Source organism: Ipomoea nil, unplaced genomic scaffold (genome assembly GCF_001879475.1).
Source record: "Ipomoea nil cultivar Tokyo-kokei standard unplaced genomic scaffold, Asagao_1.1 scaffold0873, whole genome shotgun sequence".
NCBI lineage: Eukaryota > Viridiplantae > Streptophyta > Magnoliopsida > Solanales > Convolvulaceae > Ipomoea > Ipomoea nil.
The window spans coordinates 468,663-482,181 of NW_017617301.1; positions in this window are offsets into that span (position 1 = coordinate 468,663).

The window sequence follows — 13,519 nt, forward strand, 5'->3', positions numbered from 1 at the left end:
CGCTCAGCCACCTGATGGGCAATCGTATTGATCAGCAAAGAACCATAGTTTCAAGCCACCATCTGGTTGCATCGCACTACTCCAACGCCAGTTGTTGTGTGGAACTTCAAACATAGGTGTTCTTTGAAGACTAATTAAGGTGCACAGGTCCTCTAGGCCCAGTCGACCGTGAATCACATTATGCACGTACTCCAGAGCAACGACTACGAACTCTATTTCCAACCTCTTCATGTGCGGCCAGGTACCCATCTCAACTAGTAGGGAAGTGCAACCCTCAGTGTAACACCCCGAAATTTTTAAACTTTTAAAACTTATATAATAAAGGTGAATTCTCATTAAATCTCAAAATCAACATAAGAGTGCAGGGTGCTATGCCACATCTGAGCTGGAGAACTCGGATACACAGGCTAACTAACTAAAATCCTCAATACAAATGTCAATACATAATCATGGCACGCAGGCCGAAGGGAAACTAATTAATCTATGCTTCGGATCTCTAGCGCGCTCCGGGTCTATTCATCGGTGCCTGAAAGCCAAATATATCTGTTCAGCGAATGATGTTGGTAACCCACTCCAACGCGTTGAAATACATTATAGATAGATATATATAGATATATGAAAACCATTTTGAAGCAGGAAGATATATACTTAAGAGACTCTAGTTTTAAAACCGGGAACAGACTCAGCAAATAGAGGCAAACACAATAATCAAAGATAACAGTTAAGTAGAAACAACCATCATAAAGAATACGCAACTAAGGTCACAGATTACTTTCAAATCAATCATATCATCATTTGTGACACACAATCACACTATGATGGCTCCACGGGACCAATCACATGCCCCGAACATCAGGGTTAGTGCTTATAGCACTAACACAGCCCCGCAGCACCCTACCTCATACCACAGCATGAAGGGAGTTGATCGCAACCAACCCTATAGACCGCTGACGAACTCAGCGGCGGATCACAGTCCTACACACCACTGACGCGCTCAGTCGGTGGACCGTGATCCACTTTACAAGGGGGGACTTACGATCCTACACACCGTTGACGGGCACAGTCGGTGGACCGTAGCGGATCAGGCCCTACACACCGCTGAGGGACTCAGTCGGTGGGCGATGATCCTCGGAGACTACGACCCTACACACCGCTGGCCCATCACTCGGTGGATCGCAACCAGCCGTAGCCCTACACACCGCCTGATTACTCAGGTCGGTGGACTACAGCCTTCCTCGGGCTTATTGGCCCTACACACTGCCTGACGCGTCCAGGTCGGTGGGTCATAGCACCCGAGGCCCGTGTGGACCGCAGCCCAAGAAGTGAATCACTGACCGCAGCTCATAAGTAACCAACCAGTGGACCGCAGCCCTATATAATATTTATATACCTGACCGATCGCAACCGGCCTGGTTAACAGTTGGGATGGTTCTCAACCCATCCAACTGCCCGTATAGCCAATTTGATCGCAACCAAATTGGGGAATCATGCATCACATAACACATAATGACACATAATATCATATATTAGCACATTGGGAAGGGGAGACATATCATTAAGCTTACGTGTGATCATCCACATACTAAGAATAGACCTAAGGGGTTCATACGACTTCCACCAAGGCCAACGGGTTACCGATTCAACTAGCATGCAAATCCTAGACTCTTTTATCCTACGAACAGTACCCGAAACAGCAAACTAGACTCAAGCACGACAAACGGGGTCCGTTGGGACACCACGGGGAATGGGGAACATCAAACGTGGAAGCCAAAGACCCGTGATGGGTGACAAACCAGCGGGTAGCCGGTGGGTGGAGGGCCACCCGCCAGCTGCCCGCCGGAGATCATCGTCCGGGCAGCGGGTTGCCGGCGGGCGAACGCTTGCCCGGCGGTGATTTTCGGGCAGCGGGTACCCCTACCCCCACCTAACCCCCACTGACTCTTTTATCAAATACGCGTCCCGGGATCCTTCGTGGAACCTGAAACCATGCTTAGACACTTTTAAACGCAATTAACGACACCACGTAGGCATTTAATGGATCAAAAGCAAGAATCATATTGAACACATCCTAATATGACTTCTAGACACGAACAACACCCGAACATGCAAATTCCCACCCAAATATAAATCAAGTATATCACAATATCAATTCCCAATCCAACCTAGGGCTCTAATCCCACCCAAATCATCAAAATCATATTTTATTTTCATTAGCAAGAACCATCAAGATTTATCAAGAATCATCACATAAATATCAAGAACCTCATTTTAACATCAAGATCCCTCATAAAATCATCACATCAATCAATCAAGATTATATCACAAATATCATAAAGAAATTCATCAAGACACAAGTATATAGAGGGAGCCAAAGAAGGGGATCATATCAAGTAAAATAGGTTTTGTTGAGACATGGGTTACCTCTTACCCTTAATTAATTTCCTTGGCTATGAAGGGTCTTTCTTTAAGATTTCTTCTTTCTTGATTTCTCATATGGGAATTCTTGGGGAATTCTTCTGTGGTGAAAGTTATTGTGGTGTGAGTTCTAGGTGCCTCTTATGTCCCTATATATATATATATATATATATATATATATATATATATATATATATATATATATATATATATATATATATATATATATATATATATATATATATATATATATATATATATATATATATATATATATATATATATATATATGAGTAAATACCCAAAATGGTCCCTCGACTATAGCTAAATTCACAAATTGGTCCTTGACTTTCAATTTTAACCAATTAAGTCCTTAACTTTGTAATTTTAACACGATTTGGTCCTCCGTCTGTTTGACCGTTTGTTGACTGTGATTTTTGAGGATATATATGTAATTTCATGGTCCATCGTCGATTTTTTAAGGTTTCGGTTGCATTTTCAGACCGCATTGTTACATTTGAATCCACCGCCGAAAGCAATCTGTCAAATCCTGTCGCCTTTCTTCATCCTACCTTTGGATTCAATGTAGTTGAGTTCATACCAGAGTGAAGAAGACAACGTGTTTCCGAACCGGTGCAGCGTCATCCTGGAGGCCTCCATGTGCTCCGGTAAGAGCTGCGGGTATTTCTGGAGATCGTCGATGACGACACGGGCGCCGGCATTAATGCAGAAGTGTTTGAAGGACCAAATCGTGTTAAAATTTCAAAGTTAAGGACTTAATTGGTTAAAATTAAAAGTTGAGGACCAATTTGTGAATTTAGCTATAGTTGAGGGATCATTTTGGGTATTTACTCTATATATATATATATATATATATATATATATCTAATTAGGGTCTAAGTGGTATGGCTTTGCTAATTCTATTTCCTATAGGACTAAGGGATTGGCTTTAGGGATAAGGGCCCATGGACTATGGTGGACCCCTTTTAGCTAATTAGTGGATTTTAACTCCCTTTTTGGGCTGGGTAATTAATTAATTAATTTGGGTTTAGGGGTCGTAACACGGGGTGTTACACTCAGCGTCAATGGCATCGCCTATGAAACCGACCAAGGGGGTCTTGACAGGTCGTAGTTTTTCCATGAGCAGTCGCAATTTCTTCTATCTCTCCAAGTACAACACGTTCACGCTACTTCCAGTGTCGACCAAGATCTTCCTAATCATTGTTCCCTGTATATCCATCACAATTACCAAGGCGTCCTGGTGTGGGGTCGGGCCCCTTGGCAGGAAGTCATCATCTGTGAAAGTGATCGACTCCGGGCAAGCCCTCTTACGATCCGACTCCTGCAGGGCAATCGCCCCAACATACAACTGTCTGACCTAGGCTTTCCAAGCACCTGTTGTGTCTCCCCCTTCGGGCCCACCGATTATCATATTAATGACCGGCTTGTGTTTCCAATTCTTTTCCTTATCCTCCTCTCAGACTAGTTGTTTGCCTTTCTCAACCACCTTTCTAGCCGATCGGGGTGCGGTCTCATTGTGCCAGGGAAGCCTGGGTTGACGTCACTGGTTGGGAGGTACCGACCGACCACATTGAATGAGTGTCTCAATCTCCTCCTTAAGTCCATTGCGCTCCTCTGTTGTATGAGTGCTTGTGCAATGATATCTGTAATAAGGGGCTGCATTCGCATCGACCACATGTGGGTTGTCGCTCGGCCTGAACGGGGGCAGTAGCGGCAACTGATCACGAACCTCATGGACATGCTGGGTTATTGGCCTATACGCAGGAGCATCTAATCGGTCTTTCACACGACGAGCTCTCACGCGCGACCCACTCACCTCCTCAGGTCGGTTAACACGAGAACTGTCTGACCGAGATCTTTTATTCGCAGATGAAATATCCTACTTTCTCTTTTACTTGACTGCATGCTCGGTGTCAACGAGCTAATTGGCACTCTAGATAGCCTTGGCGTAGGTCTTAGGATTTTCATCCTGCAGTTTACTGTAATGACCACCCACTCGTAAAGATTCAATGAAGAAGGTCAGGGCGGTCTTGTTATCATGCCCCTCGACTGCTTGAGCCTCCTTTTGCCAGCATTCTATGTACTTACGCAAGCTTTCTCCCTCATCCTAGTGCACTCGAGACAGGTCCGAGATGTATTTCTTAGGCTTCATACTACCGGCAAAGTGTGTCAAGAGCCCGTCAGCTAACTCCTCAAAGCTGGTAAGTGACCCCGAAGACAAGTATAGAATCAACGTTCCGCAGGACCAACTAGAGTGGGAAAGAACGCCCTATCACGGGATCCTCGGCCCTGACCACCTGCATCTTGGCCTGAAAGGTGATCATGTGGATCCCCAGATCCGTTGTAAGTTGGGTGGTCAAGTAACTTGAAACCAGTCGGGACCCTATAAGCTAGAACTTCAGTCGAGAACGGGGATGCAGTCAGCAAACTCTTGGAGGTCGGTTTATCTTTCCCTTCTATCTTTTGACACTGATTTCTGATTTCGGCTGCCAGGTCAGCCACACCAAGCAACAGTTTCCCTTGCTTGGCGAGTGACTCTCTACTACTCTCTCCCCTGTTCGTCGCGGCGGCTTCCAGTCTTCGTCGGGAGGCTATTCACTTTTGGATAACTGTTCGCAATGGTTCCACGTCAGATCGCTCTCTAATCTCCCCCCCCCCCCTAACAGGATGGTGGGGTGAGCAGTGTTTGGCTCAACCACCGAATCGATCAAGAGTAGACCGGGAGGGAGATACGGGCCCCAGCCGTGAACGTAGATAACGTGCTGGCTGAGGATGACCCTGCGAGCGTCCTTCTTAGCACACTGAGTGCTCCGAAGCTAAGAAGTCTACATAACATCCTTGCTCCAAAGGAACTGATTGCTCTGGTCGAGATTGTGCGACATTGGCTGTTATGCCCGGCCTACGCGCGTACGAATCGAAGGCATGGGCCAACAACTTTGTGAGAGTCAAGGCGACCTGAGCGGCAGGCGATGGGGGTTTTCCCTTGGCATCTCATGGGTCGGGGCGACAGTACATTCGGTACGTGCTGCCAACCTCTCGCCGGAATTACGGTGCGATACCCCGGTTATTTGAATATTTTGTTATAAATATTATTAGAGTTAATTCCAGCAATGGTCCTCCGACTATTGTGATTTTTCAAAATTGGTTATCGTCTTTTAATTTGGACAAAATAGACCCTTGACTATCAGATTTGTTCCACCATTGATCCTTCCGTTAACCATCAATTAAATAGGCGTTAAGTGAAGGGCTAAAATGGCCATTTCCTCTTATTGCTTTCTTCTTCCTGATGCTGGTGAGTATATTACACTCTTGAAGGGGCATGGATGCGTGTTGGTAGCTCCTGTATGTATCATTGTATCTATCTATGTTACCAAATAAGTTCCCAAGTTACCTGCCAAGCTTTCAGATTGATGGGGATCAGATGAATTCATATTTGAGGAGTGTAAAGTATAGTTTAGTATAGTATGTGGAAATATGTATGTCTATGTGTATGTAAATTGGAGTAGTAATTAATATAGTAGCAGTAGTATAAGATAGGTAGGCAGCGAGTGGTACCTGGAAAAGTGGGTGTTCTTGACAACCTTTTGGCCGTACTTCCGACATCTATACCCATCGTCCAAGTGATCCACTTCACTCTTTGTCATGAACGCAAATCTTGCTTCTTTTTGCCTCTTCTTCTTCTTTTTCTTCTTTTTTGGGTTTCAGCCTACACACACATATATATTCCAACATCAACTATATATATAATATATTTAGCTTGTTACTGTTGGAAGGCATTTAAGAAAGAAAAAGCTTATTCAACGATTCATTTTTCTTCCTAACCTCTTGGATCGATCTCCCGTATGATCCTCCTTTGTCTTTACTATGATGCCATTTTGTAGCTACTTTCATGGCTAAACAACTGAAGTCTTGGAGCTTCAACGTGAGAATCACATTGAATATCTTTAGAGGAATCCATCACCTCGGTCCATCGTTTTCTGTTCTCGATGCCAATCGACCTTGGCTGTGCTATTGGATGATCCATTTGATTGCTCTGTTAGGCGAGTCTATTGACGATAAATTGAAAGGCGACGCCATTGACTTTCTCAATCACTGCCAGGTTTGTCCCTCTTTGTACATCTTTGTGCTGCTGTCTGAAATATCAATGTTGATATTTTAAATCATTATTATATTCTTACGTGTTCTCTTAAGCTGCTTTACCAGAAGGTTTTCTCCTTTTTTGTGTGTGATTGGGAAAATGAAATAAGCATAATAGCTTTTTAGAACATGATAGCTTTCTGACTATATTGTGATAATAATAATTAAGGTTCTTGTATATGCTGCAATTACAATATACGTGAATTGAATAAACATTGGAAAATAAGGAGATTGAATTTAATATTAATTCGAAGCTAATTGATCTTAAGAGCATAGATTATGGTTCATCCTGCCGTGGGTATTACTATCGTTTCAAGCAGGGAGGAAATTAAAATTGTATGAGTTAAAACTCCTAAGTAGTTTAAAGAAAAGAATTAGCGGTGCTAATCAATAAGATATTGAGACATAATTTATTGGGAGAATCAGGTATGATGAGTCTATTAAATTATATATGCAATAATTTATTTATGATTGATAGTCAATAAAAGTGAATGAGCAAAACATGTCAAAATCTTTAATTTCTTTCAAAATATCTTTAATTTGAAGATATTGTATATATTGCAAGCATGAATTACAATCACATTGATTGCAATGAATTTTGACATAGATAATGCTCAATTTTGTATTGAATGAATATATTTATTGGTTGCTAGCATGGATGAGTCATCGACCTTAAATATTATGGCTAGGAAGATGGTTTTTAAGTAACTTCGGTTTCACCATTTGACCAGGGACTTTTTAAGAACTTATGAAGTAGGGTGTTGATCATGCATGCTAGTTGAAACGCCACTTGATTCTCACCTGAAATGAGTTTGACTTTAACATGATGTTATAATTCTAAGCCTTGCAAATAGATATTGCTTAAGTGATTTAATAATATCATTGATTTAAATTACTATGTTATAAATAACTGCGGGTTATTTGTCCTTTTGAGAATAAATATGAAATTTGTATTGATTTGCATTACATCAATTCTATATATGAGTTATGAATTTTCTCAAGTGAAGGGAAAATTGTGAAGTTGAAATAACTTTGAATGGTAGAGTTATACATGTTGAATTTCACCTTGTTGAAATTGATGTAGATAAATCATTCTCTAAATGTCAGTTTGAATATAATTTTTGAATATGAGATTTATTTTTCTCTAGAAATTATGAGAATTTATGATTATGTTGTTCAACTTGAAACAACATTGCAAACAATATTATCTCTGCAGCAATGAGCATTTATACATATGATTTAAAATCTTAATTGAGTTATCTTGAAGATCTAGGATTCCTATATAAAGGAAAACCTTAGTGGTTTGAGGTAACCAATTTGGTTAAAATATATTCCATTATTAAGTGTGCATTAACCAAGTGCAAGTTGTTATAAAGTTTGCGTAACTCAGTTTTCTAATTAACCAATGTTGGGCGCTAAAGACCAGTCTGGGTAAGAGATCAAGTAGTTTTGAGAAAAGTATTTGTAAGTGTTGTATTGTGGGGGTAATTAACTACTTCCATTTCTTTCTTACAAGTCTCTCTGTGGTACCGAGAATAATGGTAACTCTCGAGGGAATTATTTGTGAGTAATAAAGTACTCATCAAAGTGTACGTAAGTTTGATTGAGAAGATCAACTTACTTTAATACACAAGGCTGTTTATGAGATTAGTCCTTGAATTATTGATTAAATGACTTACAGTCTAAGAGGTGATGATTTCATGGTGGATCCCACTTGTGTGGTCAAACGAAGTCATGGAAAGAATCATAAAGTAGTACACAAATTAATCATTCCTATGATGTGTGTACTGGTGAGGTTGAGCTAGAGCTCTTAATGAATTTATAATCCTATGAGACTGGTGGTCCTATTGAGACGGACTTAATGAATTCACCGCATAATAATTGAGACGACGAGTATAAAATGTTCTTAATGATTTCATACCCTAATTTGGGTAGTCTATATTGAGATAGACTTAATGAGATACCCTTAAGGATTCCCAACAATAATGGAAGGGTTCTGAGATACAAACTGGGCAAATGAAGGTGATGATATCAGCTCCACTAGTGGATACGTGTTCACTATGTGTGCAACAGCGATATCATGGAAATTGACAAAACGGTCGTGTATAGCTAGATGAACTATGGAAGCAGAATTCATAGCTCTTGATCTAGCAAGTTAAGAAACAAGTGGCTGAGAAACTTATTGGTAGATATACCATTGTGGGGGTGTCCAACACCTTCTATGCCATTGCACTCTGATTCTCAAATTATCATCTGTGTTGTAAAGTATAGTGTCTACAATGGAAAGAGAAGACACATAAGAGTCAGACATGAGTTTGTACGACAATTGATTATGACCGGAGTAATCACGATGGAATATGTGAAATCTGAGAGGAATATTGCAGATCCTCTCACAAAAGGGCTAAACCGAAAAGACATTCTTGAGACGTCAAGTGGGATGGGCTTGAAATATGTGAGGTGAGGAATTCAAGATGAATACCAATTCTGTGGTCAATCGAAATCATGGAAAGACTCACATAAATCCTTGTGAAATAAAATAGCATTAATAACCCTGTAGCCTTAAAATGGCGATCTATGTTGAGATAGACTTGACAGAGTACGATTCAAGAAATTTAAGTTAAAGAGTTTAACTTCCATAAAACCTGAATGTGTTAAAAACTGGTGAGTGCATCTGAGTTCAAAAATTATCCAACCAATGAGTTCAAGACTAGTTTCACTCTCGGGAGGAAAATTACTCAATGTCACTACGTATCAGTTCAAGATGTTAAGTCACTGACATTAATATCAACTTTGTGTGTTGCTCAGACGTTGTCTATGTCAGCCTTTCTTTCAAATATGTGGGGCATTGTAGGAAGGCATTTAAGAAAGAAAAGGCTTATTTAACGATTCATTTTTCTTCCTAACTTCTTTGGATCGATCTCCCACATGATCCTCCTTTGTCGCTGCTATGATGCCATTTTGTAGCTATTTTCATAGCTAAACAACTAAAGTATGCTGAACTACCGCAGTATAAATACCAAGCAGATATACTTCATTGAATGCATAGAAAACGCAGCTTCTTCTTCATTCCTTTCTTCTCCATGCCTGAGCATACAGTGCAGGTTCTGTGTTCTGGTCGAAAGCAGTCCAAGTTTTCTTACCGTCCCCGAAATTTTGCTTTTAAGGAAGTGTTTAACAACACGACACATAAGTTGTATCCATCTACGAAACATTCTTTCCATTTATGCAAACATTGTTCCTTCAAAATCCAACAGTTACTCTGATCCGATCCACCAAATAATTAAACAAATTCACTTATAATTACATACACAACCAGACTCTATTTAGTTTAATTTACGCACAAATTAAACTAATACCGTTGTCCCATTAAAACAAGTTTTACACGGATTTACTTATTATTATTATATATTATCAGCCTAGATAGCTTAACTTGCACCGTAATATCAATATTTAAATAAAACTAGAAAAACACTGCTACTATTACTAAAATAAAACTCCTAAAATCATGGAAATTTCTCAAAGGAAAAAAAAAAAAAGAATAAAAACAAATGACACCCCAAATTACAATCTCACCTCCATAAATAAATAAGAATAAAAACAGGAAAAATCCTCACCATCAACTTAAAATGGATCAAATAGACAAGATGAGTTCTTATAGGCTCAAAGGAAGCATGGTTCTTATGTGATTAAAATAATATATATATATATATATATATATATATATATATATATATATATATATATATATATATATATATATATATATATATATTTATATACACTAGTCTTTTCTATTCGCGATAGCAAAAGCATATGCCCAATATTTATATTTTTAAAAATAACTAACAAATCCCTACTAATTAAAATCTACATGAAATCAAATTTATTTATTATAATAATCCATATATAATGTCTACAAATATTATTATCATTAAAGAATATAAAAAAACATATAGTGGATGATGTGCATGGTAACAATAATGGAAAAAATAACGGAAGTTATAACGGTAGGGATATTTTTGTCCAAAAAATTATATAGTACAACTCTAAAAGCACAATATATAAAATGATTAGCATTAAAAACATGGACATAAATGAGGGATATAACTTTGATTGAGACTTATTATTATTATTATTATTATTACATATATATATATATATATATATATATATATATATATATATATATATATATATATATATATATGTATATATATATATATACATACATACATACTAGAGATCAAATGCGAAGGGGCTCTCAGGTAAAAAAATGAAGTAAATCTCATCTATTGATCTAGTCAAAATCAACAATCCAGAATAATGAAAAATTAGAAAGAAAAAAAAAAGTGGTGGTATTATGGCAATTTAGTACATAACTTAGAACTTAAGGTGCATAACTTAGAACGTAAGATGTATAAGTTTGAAACTTAAGGTGCATCAGTTCGAAACGTAAGGTGCATAAGTTCGAAATTTAAGGTGCATAAGCAGTGGCGGATCTACAGTGGGGGGCAGTGGGGGCAGTTGCCCCCACTCCCCCCACCCCCAACCCATATATAACCCATGTATGTATATATGTATATTAGTACAAGTTTTGATATCTCTTATCTGGAACAAAAAAATGTCGGTAGTATTGTTTCTTAAAATGAATGGTTCATATTATTTTTTAAACCAAAAGTAGTATTTATTTAAACTGTCGTTTTTAGACTAACATTATTACAAAGTTGCAAACATTTATTTTAGTGACAATATAATCAATCTCTTATATATTATCTTGCATTTATATACTTTAAATTACCGATTTAAATAAACAAATTCAATATTTATTTACCTATTCCATTCACGCAAAGCGCGTAAAAGAACTAGTAAGTATAACAAAATAGATAAAAGCTAACAAGAGATAGGTCAGTTCGAATCTTATTGCCTTTTTCATCACATCTTACCAATAGGCTTCTCTTTTCAACATGGACAAAGATTTTTTATGACTTTTAAATATTAATTAAGAGTGAGATTTGAGATCACACACACACACACACACACACACACACACACATATATATATATATATATATATATATATATATAACCTTCTTTTATTTATATTAATAATGAGATGTGTAATTTCTAATTAATTTTTTATTCGAATTATTTTATCAAATTAATTATGTTTCATATTTTGTTATGAAAATTTTAATTTGTTTTGTTTTTCACCCATATCCAACAATATTTATGCCTATACTTTTAAGTGTTTCATTTTTTTATCAAACTTATCTCTTTTGTTTTAATGTGTTTCGCCCCACTGGAAACAATTTCTAGATCCGCCACTGTGCATAAGTTTGAAACTTAAGGTGTATCAGTTTGAAACTTAAGGTGTATCAGTTTGAAACTTATGGTGCATCGGTTCGAAACTTATAAAGGTGCATCAGTTCAATCAAAACTTAAGGTGAATCACTTCGAAACTTAAGGTGCTTCAGTTCGAAACATATGGTGCATCACTTTGAAACTTAAAGTGAATAACTTCGAATCTTTAAGTGCATGACTTTATCCAATAAAATTTGTACACAAGAATTTATACTCGTTGGGAATACATCTAGTATCTTCCTTTCCAAAATATAATGCTAATACAAGTTTGAATTTACAGCAGGAGAGGAAGATAAGGAAGAAAATGACAATGGTGGGAGGAGATCATTCGCAACCAGTTGCCAAGAAGCGTTTTTTTTTTTTAAAAAAATTAACCTTCATTGGCAGTTGATCTAGATTAGACCAACGACTCGGATCTCACTCCAGTTTTTACCTAGGAGTTCCTTCGCACATGAACCATCAGTTTGAAACTTATGGTGCATTAGTTCGAAACGTATGTTGCATCAGTTTGAAACTTAAAGTGAATAACATAGAATCTTTAAGTGTATGACTTTATCCAATAAAATATGTACACAAGAATTTATACTTGTTGGAAATACATCTAGAATCTTCCTTCCCAAAATATAATGTTAATACAAGTTTGAATTTGTAGCAGGAGAGGAAGATAAGGAAGAAAATGTCAATGGTGGGAGGATATCATTCGCAGCCAATTGCCAAGAAGCGTTTTTCTTTTTTAATTAACCTTCATTCTAGTCACTTGATCTAGATTAGACCAACGACTCAGATCTCACTCCAGTTTTTACCTGGGAGTTCCTTCACACGTGAACCACCCCAGCTTCTAAAATACATTTGGCGCCAAGCTGGAAAACCACAACTATCATCTTCAATCAGGCCAATCAACTCGTCGGGAGGTTCGTCCAGTATACCAAGACCTCTGGAAGATCCTTTACACATGGCTGCAAGGCCATCTGCCAGACTATTCTGTTCACGTGCAATCAGATTCACTTGCCAGTTTTCACAACCTGGCAGCTCCTTTTTTACAAGCTGATAGAAGATTAGACACTACGTTGGTGGAAGTCGCGTTACTATTTATGCGCTCAACTATCTCGCTTGAGTCGCATTCAAATATAACCATCTTGAAACCCATGAAGTTAGCGACCTAGATACCCTTTAGTAGAGCCCACGCCTCCGCTTCTAGGGGAAAACATAAACCAATATTGTAAACAAATCCCTAACCCATTGCCCTGTACTATTTCTAATTACTCCACCACAACCTGCTCTGTTGGTGTGTTGATCTACAGAGTCGTCGACGTTGATTTTTACATAGTCTTCCTGTGGTCTCAGGAAACACAACTGCTTCCACTGGCTATCTTCTGTCATGGAGTTCCCTTTTACCCTAGCAAATGCACTGGAAATTTCTTCAACTTGAGACATAATCCAAGGGATTTTAAAACTCAGGGGTTTGACTTCTTTGTTGAAGACAACGTCGTTCCTCCATTTCTATAGCCACCAAATTGTTGTGGCAAATAGAGTATTGTCCTTGCACGGAAACTTGCTGTAACATGGTATTAGGCATGGATTGGTT